General features: G+C 49.8%; 1 protein-coding gene and 1 long non-coding RNA gene across 2 annotated transcripts in view; both read right to left on the bottom strand.

The window, feature by feature from the left end:
* Positions 1-16,935, bottom strand: part of LOC126524376 (caspase-7-like) — a 161,786-nt gene that overhangs the window by 48,934 nt on the left and 95,917 nt on the right. The window lies entirely within an intron of this gene.
* Positions 7,560-9,723, bottom strand: LOC140216813 (uncharacterized). The gene is made up of 2 exons (XR_011893510.1): positions 8,331-9,723; positions 7,560-7,682 (listed from the first exon to the last, which is right to left on the bottom strand). It is a non-coding gene; the product is annotated as an uncharacterized lncRNA (long non-coding RNA).

The raw sequence follows: 16,935 nt of genomic DNA, 5'->3' as shown, positions 1-16,935 counted from the left end.
ATCAGCCAGCGTTCTGTTCAGACATTCCGTTAATCCATTGGTTTGAGGGTGATATGCAGTGCTCTTGCGGTGAGAGCTATGCGTCAGCTGGAGAACGTCCTGCATAAGTTCCGCTGTAAATGCTGTACCGTGGTCGGTGATGAGAACAAGCGGTGCACCGTGTCGTAGGATGATGTGGCGTACAAAGAACTTGGCCAATTCATATGGATTTGCTTGCGGAATAGCTTCGGTTTCGGCGTATCGGGTTAAGTAGTCGGTAGCGACGACTATCCATCTGTTGCGCGAAGGGGTGACTGGGAATGGCCCAAGTAGATCCTTTCCTATTTATTGGAACGGTGCTTGAGGAGGGTCCACAGGATGGAGAAAGCCAGCCGGTTTAACTGGTGGTTTCTTGCGGCGCTGACAATCGCGGCAGGTCTTTATGTACCATTGCACAGAAGAATAAAGCCGGGGCCAGTAATACTTCTGTCGTATCCTTGCCTAAAGTCTTAGCGAATCCCAGGTGTCCCGCGCATGGCTCATCATGGCAGGCTCGCAAAATGTCTTGGCATAGCGCCGACGGGACGACAAGGAGGTACATATTTGGACCGCTTCTGCAGTTTTTCCTGTAAAGGACGTTGTTGTGCAAGTAGTATGATGATAAGCCACAAACGAGCGAGCGGGGTAAAACACCTTCAACACCTTGGAGGTGCTCGTTCCGCGGCAGCAGCTAAGCGTCAGCGCGCTGGTGCTCAGTCATCTTTATGGCGTCGATAACGCGAAAAACGGCAAGTCATGGTCACGGTCCGATGAGGTCGTAGGGATAGGTGCACGTGACAAACAGTCAGCTTCACTGTGCTTCCTGCCAGATCGGTAGACAACTGTAATATCGTACTCTTGTAAGCGCAGGCTCCAACAGGCTAGTCTGCCTGAAGGATCCCTGAGGTTGACAAGCCAGCACAGGGCGTGGTGATCGCTGACAGTGTTAAAGGGTCTACCATACAAGTAGGGTCGTAATTTACCAATTGCTCACACAACCGCTAAGCATTTTTTTTCAGTGGTTGAGTAGTTTTTCTCAGCCTTGGTGAGACCGCAGCGTGCATAAGCAATGGTGTGTTCCGCACCAGCTTCCCACTGCACAAACGCCGAGACCCACATTGCTGGCGTCAGTATGGATTTCAGTGTCAGCGTCCTTGTCGAAATAAGCAAACATCGGGGCCTCTTGCAAACGCTTGCGCAATTCATTGAACGGCTGCTGCTGCTCGTCCGCCCAAATGAAAGGCGCATCACCGCATGTAAGCCGCGTCAGAGGCTCAGCAATTCTCGAGAATCCCTTGACGAAGCGCCCATAACATGCGCACAAACCAAGGAAGCGTTGGACAGCCTTCTTGTCTGTGGGTGGTGAAAACTCAGTGACGGCAGCTAACTTGTCAGGGTCTGGTCGGACACCTTGAGGACCAACGACATGGCCAAGAAATTTGAGCTCTTGGAACCCGAAGTAGCATTTTTAAGGCTTGATGGTGAGGCCGGCAGTATGGATCGCAGTGAGGACACTCTCGAGTCATGCGAGATGTTCGTCAAACATGCTCGAGAACACGACGACATCTCCCAAGTATACGAGGCAGGTTTGCTATTTGAGTTCAGCAAGCACGGTATCCATAGTCCGCTGAAAGGTGGCAGGTGCGGACCAGAGACCAAAGTGGAGAACTTTGAGCTCATAAAGCCCGTCAGGTGTCACAAATGCTGTTTTTTAACGATCCTGTTCATCAACTTCGATTTGCCAATATGCTGATTTAAGATCCAACGAAGAAATAAACTTGACATGTTGTAGACGATCCAATGCGTCGTCGATGCATGGCAATGGATAAACATCACGCTTGGTGACACGATTCAACTTTCTGTAATCTACACAGAAGCGTAGTGTGTTGTCTTTCTTTCTGACTACCACTACAGGGGAGGCCCACGGGCTGGTGAATGGCTGGATCACGTCGTCTTGGAGCATCTCTTTCACCTGATGCTTGATCGCTTCCCTTTCCACTGGAGACACTCTGTAAGGATGCTGACGGACAGCACGTGCAGACTCGTCCGTAATAATGCGGTGCTTTGTGATGGACGTGCGCCGCACTTTGGATGATGTTGAAAAACAGTCCGCAAATTCATTCACGAGACTCAGTAGACAGTGTTTCTGATGGTCTGGCAGAACGGCGTTAATGTGAATCCGTTCCTTTAGGCTGGGTAACTCAGGTTGCTGAGATGATGCGGTTTCCAATGTGGCAATTCAGTAACGTCAGTGATTTCGCGAAGAAATGCGATTGTCGTTCCTCGCGGTACTATGCCGATACTCACTGCTAAAGTTTGTTAGCAAAACGACTGAACGTCTGTGTCGCACCTGAAGAAGCCCTCTGGCTATACAAATGTGGCGCTCAAGAAGCAGGGCATGTTTGCATCAGCAATTCCTTTGGCGGCGTCCTCCATGTCGCATGGGACAAGGGTAAGCACGCTGCTCTTGGGTGGCAATGTGATGTGATCGTCAGCTACGCGAAGCGCGATGTCATGGTCGTTGTCATTACTGTTCGCTATGGATTGCGTAGTAGCGAAGCTGGCTCTAGACTCTTGCAGGTCGATGATGGCACCGTTCGTCTGAAAGAAATCCATGCCGAGTATAAGGTCCTTTGAACATTCAGGAAGAATGACGAAGTCGCCGATGTACGCGAAGCCCCGAATGTTGACTCGTGCCGTGCACCGGCCCATTGGAGTTACGAGATGCCCTCCTGCAGTACGAATCTGAGTTCCGGTCCATTGCGCCGAAACTTTGTTCAGTAGACGCGCGAGATTCTGGCTCATAACAGACATGTCCGCACCCGTGTCGATTAACGCCGTGACTTCGTGGTCATCTATGGTAACTGGTACGTCGCAGGATACTGACACGGAACTACACTGCTTTCTCTGCGTCTCAATTTCGTCATATCGCGGTCGTCGTAGTGGAGGATCTTCAGCGTTCGCAACGTCAGCGACCTCACCTCCGCAGGTCGCTGGACTCAGTTTTCCCGGAAGGCTGGGCTGAGTGAGAGACGCCTCGTTGCTCTCGGCGTGAATAGAGGGGCTGGAAGACCTGTTTCGGGCGGGTGACGGTGACCGGGGTTCACGGAATCGTGGGGCAAACGAGGTCCTGGCATCCGCGAGGGATGCTTCAATCTCCAGGGCGCTTTCACCATTGCGCGGGCACGGCGCATTCAGTGAAAATTCACGGAGCCCAGCTCGATGGTAGGGACACGCCCTGTAGAGGTGATTGGCTTCAACGCAATGAAAACACAAGGGCCTCCGGTCTGCTGTGCGCCATACGTCGCTCTTGCGGGGTGCATTTGTGTTTCAGCCATGAATGGCGTACGTACGGCGAGGCCTGAAGTCGCCAGTGGCTTGTTCAACGGCGCGCACACCATGAAAGTCCAGGACGTCGCTCACATCGCGAAAAATCGAGGAGAACGAACTTCGCGCAGCTTCCGCATACGACATGCGAGGTTGTGGCTGCCGTACCTCGTGCTGTGGTGTCTCGCTTCGCTCTGGGGCTTGGACTGCCTGCCTGATTTCCTCCCGGACGACCTCAGCCAGAGCGAGTCGCTGTACCGATGCTGGAGCAACCTGAAGCTTTTGAAGCTCTTCTCGAACGATAAGCCTAATGAGCTCCCGCAAGGCGTCGGTATTGTCCAGGGGTATAGCGAGAGAGTCACGCGATAGGGTCGACACGTCGCGGTTCTGCCTTGTTCGCTGCTGCAGTGCCTTTTCCATTGATACGGCTTCCGCGAGAAACTAGATCTGCAACAATCTTTGGTGGGTGGCGTATTAGGGCACCGAATAACTCTTGCTCGACACCGCGCATCAAGTTCCTGAGCTTCTTTTTTTCCGGCATGGACGGATCCGCGCGTCACATAAGTCGGCACATATCTTCGATAAACATTGCGACGCTTACGTTAGGCCTCTGTACTCTCGCCTGAATTGCAGATTCAGCTCACTCCTTGCGATCGAGGCTGGCGTATGTGCCGATTAGCTGCCGTCGGAATTCCTCCCATGTCGACAGGGCCCCGCCTCACGGTTCTCAAATCATGCGCGCGCGCGGCCGTGCATAGTCCTTGAGCGCAAAGTAGGCGTTGCGTAGCTTGCGCTCTGGAGTCCAGCCGTTTAATTCTGGGACACGCTCAAAGTGATCGAGCCAGTCCTCTACATCCTCGAAGGTGTCCCCTTGGAAGGACGTAGGGATTCGTGGCTGGTTGAGGACGACCTCGGTCAGCGCGGTCGAGGAAGAAGATGGAACCGATGTATTCATCCTTCTGACTTGATTTCGTAGAGGCTCGTGCTCAGGCGGCAGTCCTTGAAGTCGGCAGCTTGTCCGTACCTGCAAAGGAGTCAGCTCGACCGGACTTTGTACTGGGCTTGTAGACGGTGTTCGATCAGGGAGTGGTAGCATGTACCCCGCACCTCCACCAGAAAAATATAACGCAGATTGGAGACGGAGTCTTGCAAAATATACGCTTCTCTTTAATGGCGGGCCAGAACAAGAGCGTGCAGCTTACGCACTTCATCGTCTTTCGTGGCGCCCACCTTTGCGCGCTCCGTTCTGCGGGGCGGGAGCCCCACATCTTTGTGTCAATATGCACAAATTGCACGCAGAATTGACGTCGACTTGGGGTGAAGGTCGCTTTCCGAGTTCTGCCTGGTGTTGTCTACAGGCAACAAATGCACTGCTGAAGAAACTTACACAAACATTTTTCGTTTTCCTTCATTGTCTTTATATTTTCTACATTTCCACCAAACCTAAATGCTTTCCTTAGGGTTTTTCATGTTTCATCCCTAACAGTTAATGCCCATTACAGTGTTGAAGATGTTCGCATGCTTTTTTCTTCTACGCACAGCACTTAAAGAAAAGCCATCCTGTCAGCCACCTAGGTCTACTCCTTTTGCTCAACTACATTTTGGAGCCCAATGACGAAAGACTTCTCTAGCATACCTGAAGGTCATGAAGAAGTAGAACAGGATTACCAGCTGCGTGAGATATTTGAAGACGTAATGATTTTTTTTCCAGACAAGATTTGAAACATTAGTTCCAAATTTATTAGCTTTCTTTTACCATTTTTATAAGGCTATTGAGTAAAACCATCTTCATCTTCAATTACTCACTGAATTTATCTTTCATAGTAGCAACATTCTTGTACCATATAGCGTGTGTTGACGTTGGGCAGTGATTCCGCAATAACAGCCTTTAGAGAGTTTTTATCTATGTGTAGCTGTTCGTTAGTCTCCTTCCCAGTAACACTTGCCATACATTGTGGCATGCAGATTGAAGTATTCGGAACTAGAGATGCTACATTGAGGTTGATGTGGCTTCAGAAATTTACCACCGGACACTCGTGAGCCATGCAGTTGTTGTGGAAGCAAATAAATTACATAGGGTGGTGCCTAATGACATCGTGCCCAAAAAGCTTTACTATGTTGCCTGGGGCTGCTTGGCTAAGGCCATAACCGGCTTTTGAGGGTTCTCACTCGTATCACCCCCTACCTCCTGGAGGAACTCAACCACTTGAATGGCACCTTGCCACGGGCATCATTTCTTTTTGTCAGAGATGATAATTAGACACGATTTCTTGTCTCACCATGAAAACAATGTGGTTCGTGACATTTCAAGAAGGTGGTGATCTCCAAGTTACTGTGGTCAGTGTGTAAGGCGACTAGCACAACATAAAGTTCCATCTCGTGCATCAGGCAGAATGCTGCTATTTTTAAATAAATTGGCTAAATAGGTCACAGAGGTGATTGTGAAGCTGAAGTCGAGCGCTTAGACAGATTGAGAATGTTAATGGTTGTGGAGATTCAAAGCCGCATCCTGAAATACTTTGCACAGCTTGCATGACAATGTTGAAACTGGAGCCTGTGTCCTTTGCACTTCACTGTTTTGTATGGCTACTTTTAGAGAAGACGAAAGCCAGAGTTCTCCAGGTTTAAGATTGGTTTTACAACAGCTATGACAGAGCCAACTCGATTGGTGCACGCTTATGGTAGTGGTGACGAAGCCATCAGGAGCACTCCACACTTTCATGGGTTACACAAAAACTGAACAAGCAAATCCTATGAGGGTCATATCCAATTCCTGCAGTAGAGCATATCCTTCAGATACTGAGTCACAGCTTGGTGCTTGAAAAAGTGATGCCCAAATTCAGGGTTACAGTTACATTACGCCATTAGTTACATTAAAGAATGCTGAAACAGTTTTTCGTTTAAGATATTTTACGTATTGCTTATTTTAATTGCCAGTTATCGTTTTCGTCCCTTGTCCAGAGAATCGCCAACAAAAAGCACAATTTACAAACGGTTTATTATCACGAATAGCAGCGACAACCGAAACCGAAACCAGGGCGACGCGCTCGTTGCGGGTACAGTTTTATTAACCTAATGCCTCGATGATGGTGCGCCGAAGCCAGAACATATGTGCACAAGGGCGATGGGTGCTACATTCATGAGAACAATATCTCGACATCGGACAATGCTGCAGAACATAAGCTTGCAGCTGTAGTTTTCACACATATTTTTACACATGGTACGCTTCGGTTTTTTTCGGATATACTCTCTGACACATTTTAAACTGTGCCACAACGCACATGCCAACGTTTCGTCACAATTTCTTTAAAGCGGCATTTATTTCATCGAGTACACCGACAAAACATGCGTGGAAACGCTTTCGAGCACCTGCCTCAGCAATCCCCGCCGCCCTCTGCTCCCCCGGGGCCCTTTTTCTTTTCTATACCGCCGCTAATTAATGCACGTATGTGTTGACATCCACATACAAATCACTCGTGGTGTGCCCCTTATTCACTCCGAATTGAAAGTCGGTGCTGTAAACTTACGTACTTACATGTAGTACTATACACCGCGGCTGGTCGCGTCGCAATCCCCTGTTTCTCTAGTTTTAATGCCCGTTCAATACGTATGTAGAACCCAACAATCGGTTTGCTCTGGCGCAGTTTAGAAGACGATCGTCGTCGTGCTCTTTGCACACCACAAACGCGTCACACACAACTCGATTGCGCAACACGCGCTGTTCTACCTTGCATCACTTCGTTCGTGGTCGTGCTGTTTGCGCGAACGAACGCGACACACACGCAGCTCTATTGCTGTTTGCGCACGCCCAATGCCAAACCCAGGTGAAAATTTCCAACTGGGAATGCAACTGGTTCCAGTTCAACTGGTTTATGGAACAATTCCCAGTTGGTCCCCATTGCAACTGGTCCCCGTTGCAACTGGTCCCAGTTGATCCCCATTGCAACTGGTCCCAGTTGGTCCCCATTGCAACTGGTCCCAGTTGGTTCCCATTGCAACTGGTCCCAGTTGGTCCACATCGGAACAGGTTCCAGTTCCTATTGCAACTGGCATCGATTGTGCAACAGGGATAGTGAGCCATGGCCAGCAGGAACCACTGGTAAACGTTTACATACTGGGATTCAAGCTGGCCATAGCTTGTATGCTTTTTGTGGTTGCCATCGCGTGTCGCAAAGAACCAGCCGGTTCAGTGAACTTTACGCAGCCAAAGCAGCTTGGTGTTGAAATTTGACATTTATTAGAACACTTGAGCTTGTGTTTAGCGATGAAACGTCTTGAATGCTCCCTTGATGACCTTGCACACGTTTACACATTTCGTAACTCTTGCACATCACCATCTGAAAGAAATATTTATATGCATTCAGTAAAAAGGCAACCACTTCATACAAGCAATTCTACTCATACATCATACAGACCTGTATCAGTAGTGTATGCGCTTCTTTTACACGTTAGGCAGAGCTACAGGTGCGCGCCAGTATACGCTTAATACTTCTATGTGCTATTCAAAGCACAAGCCTTGCACGACACTGGTTCGTATTGACACGGGAACCTTTCTCGGTAACTGCACTCACCCACTGGCCACTTAAGTTTATCGCTATGCGCAAGGCGCACCTGCATGGCTGTAACTTACTCGAATGTTATCGCTGATTCTATTTGTTGTACTGTATATATGTTATCGCCTAACCTAGAGTAATCAGATTGTATGCGCGACACGAATTGTGTAGTACTTTCTGGAAGTAATGCGGGCACCATCGTTTACGCCGGAACCTTCGGCAAGTTACATGAAAAAAAAAAAAAAACCCTACGCGTTTGACTCGCAGATAATGGGGCTCCAAAACAAGCACCAAGCTCGCAAGCATTGATGTGTACATGCAAACGTCACGTAGTAGAACACTCGAGTCAACGACAATGTGCTGCAGTATTGACACCTTTGTGATAAAGAACCACTTGCACTAGAAACATAAATAAGTTCAATATATAATTACCTCCAAATGGCAGAATCAAGAGCAGGTAAAAGTGCGCACGTCAATCCACACACGATGGGTCCACAAAGCCGCGTAGTCGGTGTTAAAAGCAGGTACCATCCGTTGGCCTGTAATCATGCCGTCTTCCAAGGATGAAAATGTCCAACACTAATACTACTTAAATGAGGTTACGCAGGCAATGACACCACAGGTTCCTCTAGAAAAATCTTCACAACCGCGCACGCCTCGCTCCATGCCTCGCTCGAATAACTCGCTGTTAATATGGCTGCCGAACTACGCCGTCACGTTTCCACAGTTTCGTATTTGTGAAGTTTCTCGCTATTAATAAATATTACGCTATCTATGTGAGGTAACAATTTTATTTCACTTTTATTTGACATAATTTAAATTTATTGCTATATTATTATTATTGTTTGAGCCATAGAGGTTTCAGCCGATCATGAGAAGATACGCAACTAATGTTTTTTTTTTCAACATGGCGGTTGTTGTGGTCATGGTAGAGCACGGTTGGTGTAAGCATCATAATATTCTTTCACCGTGTGGAAGAGTGTACCAGTCTAACCATGGGACGCGTAGTAAGCGTGCGTTGTGTAGCTCTATGCGCTGCGGAGCATTTTCTTTTTTTTTTTTTCTTTTGACGTAGGGAAGTAACCGCCGTGCTGCAAACACCAGTTGTTTCCACCAAATGCCATACAGCTCTAGCGCTTAGCTAGGCAACGATGTCAGTGCCACAAAGTTGGTGCAACACTACCATAGCACCGCGGTGTCGGTCAGGCACGCAGCGGTAACGTCATGAGACGAACCAATATGCCTCTTTGGACAACTAAAGATTAGGGACAACATTCACAAATTTAGTGCGCTGAAACTAAAGCACGCGTACGTGTCAAGGCAATGTGTTCCACATTTACGCAACAGGATCCTGCACGATTCAGTTATCCATGTATATAAACCGTGTGTCGGTTAAAATCCATCTCTAATGTTCCCCTCGTTGCAGCATTATATCGCTTAACTTTTTTATGTCAACAGTTGTAGGAGTACAGATCCCAACTACTAGCAGTTGCCACTATACAACTGGTCAAAGTTCCAGTTGGAATCCAAATGGAACCACTTGCTTCCAGTACAGCTGGTTCAGGTTCCAGTTGGATCCCAACTGGGACCATTTGCTTCCAGTACAACTGGTAATGGTTCCAGTTGCATCCCAACTGGGACCATTTGCTTCCAGTACAACTGGAGATGATTCCAGTTGGATCCCAACTGGAACCAGTTGCATCCCAGTTGGTTTCTAACTGGGACCAGTTGACCTGTAACTGGGACCAGTTGGTTTCCTACTGGAACCAGTTGGTCCCAGTCAATACCAGTTGGAACCAGTTGGATTCCAGTTGAATATTTTCACCTGGGAAACGCGATGTTCCACCTTCGTTCGTGGTCATGCTATTTGCGCATACACATTCGTCACACACGCAACTCAATTGCTCTTTGCACACACCAAGCGCGTCGCACACACACAACTTCGATTGCCGTAAAACGCGCTGTTCCACCTTGTATCGCTTCGTTCGTGGTCGTGCTGCTTGCGTGCACGCGCAATGAACCGCCCACCCTGTGGCTCCGGCGAGTTGGCACAAACAATACTACCTTGCGCTATGGTACATTTCTATAGGCCCCGCGCGCGCGCGCGCATGGGGACTAGGGCGTTTCAGGAGCTAGGCGCGTTTTTTACACGACAACTAGGGACCTAGGCTCTCCTAGGGCGAAAAGTTACCTAGATATATAGTTCCCGTTGGTGCCGCGGGGGCGGTGCTGCAGTCGACCGGCTGCACAGGCGAGCGTACGTAAATGCGCACTCCCCCCATGTACTAATTGTGGCCATGTTGTCCCTGCAAACTTCTTATTCTCATCCGCCCCCCTAACTTTCTGCCGCCCTCTGCTACGCTTCCCTTCCCTTGGAATCCATTCCGTAACTCTTAAGGACCATCGGTTCCCTCTTCATTACGTGTCCTGCCCATGCCCATTTCTTTTTCTTGATTTCAACTAAGATATCATTAACTCGCGTTTGTTCCCTCACCCAATCAGCTCTTTTCTTATACCTTAACGTTACATTTATCATTCTTCTTTCTATAGCTCGTTGCGTCGTCCTTAATTTAAGTAAAACCATTTTCGTAAGCCTCCAGGTTTCTGCCCCGTACGTGAGTACTGGTAAGACACAGCTGTTATGAACTTTTCTCTAGAGGGATAATGGCAACCTGCTGTTCATGATCTGAGAATGCCTGCCAAGCGCACCCCAGCCCATTCTTATTCTTCTGATTATTTCCGTCTCATGATCCGGATCCGCTGTCACTACCTGCCCTAAGTAGATGTATTCCCTTACCACTTCCAGTGCCTCGCTACCTATCGTAACCTGCTGTTCTCTTCCAAGACTGTTACTCATTACTCTAGTTTTCTGCAGATTAATTTTTAGACCCAGCCTTCGGCTTTGCCTCTCCAGGTCAGTGAGCATGCATTGCAGTTAATCCCCGGAGTTACTAAGCAAGGCAATATCATCAGCGAATCGCAATTTACTAAGGTATTCTCCATTAACTCTTTTCCCCAATTCTTCCCAATTCAGGTCTCTGAATACCTCCTGTAAACACGCTGTGAATAGCATTGGAGAGATCGTATCTCCCTGCCTGACGCCTTTCTTTATTGGGATTTTGTTGCTTTCTTTATGGAGGACTACGGTGGCTGTGGAGCCGCTATAGATATCTTTCAGTATTTTTACATACGGCTCGTCTACACCCTGATCCCGCAATGCCTCCATGACTGCTGAGGTTTCGACTGAATCAAACGCTTTCTCGTAATCAATGAAAGCTATATATAAAGGTTGGTTATATTCCGCACATTTTTCTGTCACCTCATTGATAGTACGACTATGGTCTATTGTTGAGTAGCCTTCACGTAATCCTGCCTGGTCCTTTGGTTGACAGAATTCTAAGGTGTTCCTGATTCTATTTGCGATTACCTTAGTAAATACTTTGTAGGCAACGGACAGTAAGCTGATCGGTCTATAATTTTTCAAGTCTTCGGCGTCCCCTTTCTTATCGATTAGGATTATGTTAGCGTTTTTCCAAGATTCCGGTACGCTCGAGGTCATGAGGCATTGCGTATACAGGGTGGCCAGTTTCTCTAGAACAATCTGCCCACCATCCTTCAACAAATCTGCTGTTACCTGATCCTCCCCTGCTGCCTTCCCCCTTTGCATAGCTCCCAAGGCTTTCTTTACTTCTTCCGGCGTTACCTGTGGGATTTCGAATTCCTCTAGGCTGTCCTCCATTGTCGTCGTGGGTGCCACTGGTACTGTATAAATCTCTATAGAACTCCTCAGCCACTTGAACTATCTCATCCATATTAGTAATGATATTGCCGGCTTTGTCTCTTAACGCATAGATCTGATTCTTGCCAATTCCTAGTTTCTTCTTCACTGCTTTTAGGCTTCCTCCATTCCTGAGAGCATGTTCAATTCTATCCATATTATACTTCCTTATGTCAGCTGTGTTACGCTTGTTGATTAACTTCGAAAGTTCTGCCAGTTCTATTCTAGCTGCATCATTCTAGGGCATCATTAAGGAGTGTGCAATAGAAGTCGGTGGTAACTCCGTTAAACAGGATACCAGTAAGCTATCGCAGGAGACGAAAGATCTGATCAAGTAACGCCAATGTATGAAAGCCTCTAACCCTACAGCTAGAATATAACTGGTAGTTGAGATGGCCGGGTTTGAATAATGTAACGATCACGTGACCATGCTTTACCTTTTCGCCCGTCGTCAGTGTTACCAGCGGTGCTCCGCCTACATTATAACGACAGCCGGCCTGTTGTGAGAAATAGGTAGAAGTGAAGGGAAACGGAATCCTCGCAGTAAACCGGCCAAGGTGCGTGGCAGGCGCATTCGACTGGCAGCTGCCCTAAGCTCGAGCGGGTGGAGCATCGTTGTTCAAAGCAATTAATGTATTGCACGTTGTTTTCTCGATATATCACTGCACGTTTTGAATAATAAATATCGATGCTGAGAAGAGGTTTATTGGCGGCTCCTAATGCGAAGGCACAGCGACCGGGAACGGCGAGGCAGCCCGAAGCACTGTCCAAAAAGGACGGCAGCTATCAACAGCGCGAGCCGAGCCGCGCGTAGGCGATGCGGCTGTGCCGCGAGGCGCGTCTTCTTCTTCACAATCTCCCCCCGGACAAAAAGAGCCATCCTGGCGCCTTAAGAATCGGGAGGCAGAGAGTCGTGGTAGGGCTTGAGACGCGAGACGTGGACAATGTCACGTCCACGCCGGCGCAAGTCTTCAGGTGGTGACAGGGGCTCAATGAGAAAATTCACCGGGGATGTTTTCTCCAAGACTCGGTAAGGCCCTTTGAATTTTGGGACGAGTTTCGAGGAAAACCCCGGCGTTTAGAAAGGGACCGACAACCACACAAGAACGCCTGGAGCGTAGGTGGTGTTTGGAAGCGTGTCGATGCGGTTTTTTTTTCTGGTGCTGCTGTTGCTCTGCCGTAAAGGAGCGCGCTAGCTGGCGGCATTCTGCGGCTTGTCGGGCGACGTCGGACACAGGTAGGCACTCGGAGGCGTCAGGACGGTATAGAAGGAGGGAGAGAGAGAATAACATTATTAAATTGGGGAAATGGGGATAGGGGATTAGGAGCTTGATGGGTGGTGCCCCAAGTCCAGGGCTCCACTGGCTTCTGCCGCTAGCCGAACGTGACCAAGAAGAGCCTTCTGCACCTTCGGGTCTGAGCTGGCGAGTTGTGCCTCCCATTGCTCCAGTGTGTTGGTTAGATTAAACCTAACTAAGTAGGCATTTAAATTTGGCGGTCTATTTTGGCATCCCCATGAGATGTGGTACAAAGCCGGTGGTGAGTCGCTACACCACGGACAGGCACGCCCGTACATCGTTGGGAAAATTTTGCTCAATCTTAATAAATTTGGGTAGACCCCCGTTTGAATCCTGCGGAGATCTATTGCGTCTTCCCCTTGCAAAGATGTGTGGGGGGGCGCCGTATTTTTGCCGCATGCCGCGCTGGTGAGCAAGAATATCGCGTGGTGCCATACGTGCCGGATCGTTATCCTCCTCCTCGCGACGGCTTTCCTGTGAAGTGGCGGGTTTTGAATGGGAGGGCGATGGTTGCTCCGCTCGGTTCGTGAGCTCTCGAGCTAGAGCGTCAGCCCTCTCATGCCCCTCCAGGCCTGCGTGTCCCGGGCACCAGACCAGTCTGTATGTATTCTTGAGTTCCTTTCCCAGGAGGTGGCTAACCTTGAAAGGGAAACGGCCGTTCATAAAGAAGCGGTACGCCTCTTGAGAGTCCGAGATGGTGTTGTATGATGGCCCCGTCCGTTCCCGGCCCTTGCTTGCCAAGGCGATGGTGAAACATTCTGCCTTGGAAATAGAGGACGTGACCAGGGAGGCGTTTGAGATTAGGCTAGTCTTGTCATTGCTTATGACAGTGACTACTGCACGCTTCCAATTGTACTTAGAGGCGTCAACATAAACGGTGTTCTCATTATTTCTGACTAGTTTGCCTAGCCATTTCACCCTCTCTTCTCTTCGCTTTTTGTTTCTGTCTTTGTGCATATTTCTCGGAACAGGAGCGACCGAGATCCTGCTTCGGACGGGACCGGGAATATCCACCAGTACCTCGTCCAAGTTTTGGGGTTGTCGTGGAATACCCGCCCTCACCAGGATCTCTCTGTCCGATATCGTCTGGCTAAGTCAGAGTGTCGATCGTATGCGTAGGCTCGCGGCCATACAGGAGGAAGAAAGGTGAAAATCCTGTAGTGGCCTGGATCACGGTGTTGTACGCGAACGTGATGAATGGAAGGATGCGGTCCCAGTTACCGTGATCAGATGCCACGTACATAGAGAGCATATCACCAAGTGTGCGGTTAAATCGCTCTGTGAGCCCGTTAGTCTGTGGATGGTATGCCGTGCTTGTCCGATGAATAATATGGCATTCCGAAAGCAAACTTTCGACGACTTCGGAGAGGAAGGCGCGACCTCGATCGCTGAGGAGTTCTCGAGGTGCGCCGTATCGAAGTACGAAGCGATGTGGGACGAAAGAGGCTACATCCCGCGCTGTAGCACTTGGTAAAGCAGCAGTTTCGGTGTAGCGTGTCAAATGGTCAACAGCAACTACGATCCACCGATTGCCGTCTGGTGTCATAGGAAGCGGGCCGTATAGGTCGATGCCGACGCGATCGAAGGGTGTGGCAGGGCACGGGAGCGGCTGCAAGGCACCAGACGGGCGTAAAGGCGACGATTTGCGGCGTTGACAGTCAAGACAGCACCGAACAAACTTGTGTACAAAATTGTACATACCGCGCCAGTAGTAGCGGTGGCGAATTCGTTCGTACATCTTGAAGACTCCGGCGTGGCCACACTGCGGATCGTTGTGGAAAGCGGCACATATTTGAGACCTTAAGCGGCGGGGAACCACCAGAAGCCACCGACGACCTTCAGGAGTGTAATTGCGTCGGTGCAGCAGCTGGTCACGAATGGCGAAATGAACTGCTTGGCGTCGGAGGGTTCGGGACACAGGGATGGTCGACGATCCAGGAAGATAGTCAAAGAGATAAGCGATGCACGGGTCATGACGTTGTTCGGTGGCAAAGGAGTCCATGCCGAGAGATGACACTGAATGTGCGAAAGTTGTTCCGCAGGCCGATTCTGGAGGTAAAGGTGAACGAGACAAGGCGTCTGCGTCGAAGTGTGCGCGTCCGGTGCGGTACACGACGCGAATATCGTACTCCTGGATGCGTAGTGCCCAATGGGCTAGGCGGCCAGTGGGTTCTTTCAAGTTGGCGAGCCAACAAAGCGCGTGGTGATCTGTGACTAAGTCGAATGGGCGCCCGTACAGGTATGGTCGGAACTTGCCAAGTGCCCATACTAAAGCCAAGCACTCTTTTTCGGTCAGGCTGTAATTGGCCTCAGGCTTCGTCAGCGTGCGACTCGCATAGGCGACTACGTATTCGGGGTAGCCGTGCTTTCGTTGGGCGAGGACGGCGCCGAGACCGACCCCACTGGCATCTGTATGTACTTCAGTTTCAGCTGACGGGTCGAAATGGCGAAGAATAGGTGGGGAGGTGAGAAGACGCAGCGTAGCAAAGGTGGAGTCACATGCAGGGGACCAGCAGGAGAGGGCGGCGTCACCGCGTAGAAGCTGAGTCAATGGCGCCATGATCAATGCGAAATTCTGAACAAAGCGCCGGAAATATGAGCATAGGCCCACGAAGCTTCGAAGTTCTTTGATGGTCTGAGGCTTCGGAAACTCACCGACTGCTCGAAGTTTTGCAGGATCGGGTAGAACGCCGTGCTTGGACACAACGTGGCCTAAAATGGTGAGCTCTCGCGCGGCGAAGCGGCGCTTCTTGAGGTTGAGTTGAAGGCCAGCGTTCGTTAGACAGGTCAAAACATGTCTGAGGCGGAGCAGGTGAGTAGGAAAATCAGGTGAGAAAACCACGACATCGTCGAGGTAACAAAGACATATAGACCACTTGAGGCCACGCAGCATGTTGCCCATGAGTCGTTCAAAGGTGGCAGGGGCGTTACAAAGCCCGAAAGGCATCACCTTAAATTCATATCAGCCATCAGGCGTAATGAATGCGGTTTTCTGGCGATCGGCCGCAGCCATCGGGACCTGCCAGTACCCTGAACGCAAGTCAAGGGACAAGAAGAATTCTGCTCCCTGAAGACTGTCGAGGGCGTCGTCGATGCGCGGCAAAGGATAGACGTCTTTGCGCGTTACCTTAATCAACCGACGGTAGTCGACGCAAAAGCGAATAGACCCGTCCTTCTTGCGAACGAGAACGACAGGAGATGCCCAGGGACTGTGCGAAGGTTGCATAACATCACGGCGCAGCATATCTTCGACTTGGGTGGTAATGACACGACGCTCTTCGGCAGAGACGCGGTACGGTCGTTCACGTAACGGCTAATGTGAACCGCTGTCAATGTAGTGCTGCATTTCCGACGTGCGGCCCAGGTGAGGTTGTGAAACGTCGAATGAACTTCTAAATTTGTGCAGGAGATCAAGAAGATCGGCGCGTTCGGCAGGTGTGAGGGTATCGGCGATGGCATTCGAGAACGCATGCCTGGACGTTTCCTCAAGCACGGAAATCGAAGATGGTTGGCCGGAGTCGACATCAAAAGAGTCTCCGGGGACGTCAACCAAAGACGAAGAGTCGAGGAGTTCCACGAAGCCAAGGCATTCACCAAGAAGCAACGTAATAGGCGCACAGAGGGGATTGTAAAAGTATATATTGCTGCAGCCGCCAGCCATTTCAAGCGTCGCGAAGGGTAGTGGGAGCGATTTACGGCTCATGCAGATGTCGGACGGCGTGAAGAGGACCGTTGCATCAGCGACGGCATCGCAAGAGACGGGTACGAGGGCGAAGGAGCCAGGTGGAATATCTGTGTCCTCGCGCACGGTAAGTTTAGAAGGGCAGTCACGATCTTCGTGCAAGGGTGCATCACAAGGGGAAAATTCAACTTCGGCACGTGCGCAGTCGATCACGGCTTTATGACGGGATAAGAAGTCCCATCCGAGGATGACGTCATGCGAGCAGGTTGGAAGAACAAT

Source organism: Dermacentor andersoni, chromosome 3 (genome assembly GCF_023375885.2).
Source record: "Dermacentor andersoni chromosome 3, qqDerAnde1_hic_scaffold, whole genome shotgun sequence".
Taxonomy (NCBI): Eukaryota; Metazoa; Arthropoda; class Arachnida; order Ixodida; family Ixodidae; genus Dermacentor; species Dermacentor andersoni.
This window is presented reverse-complemented; position numbering and strand designations above follow the sequence as displayed.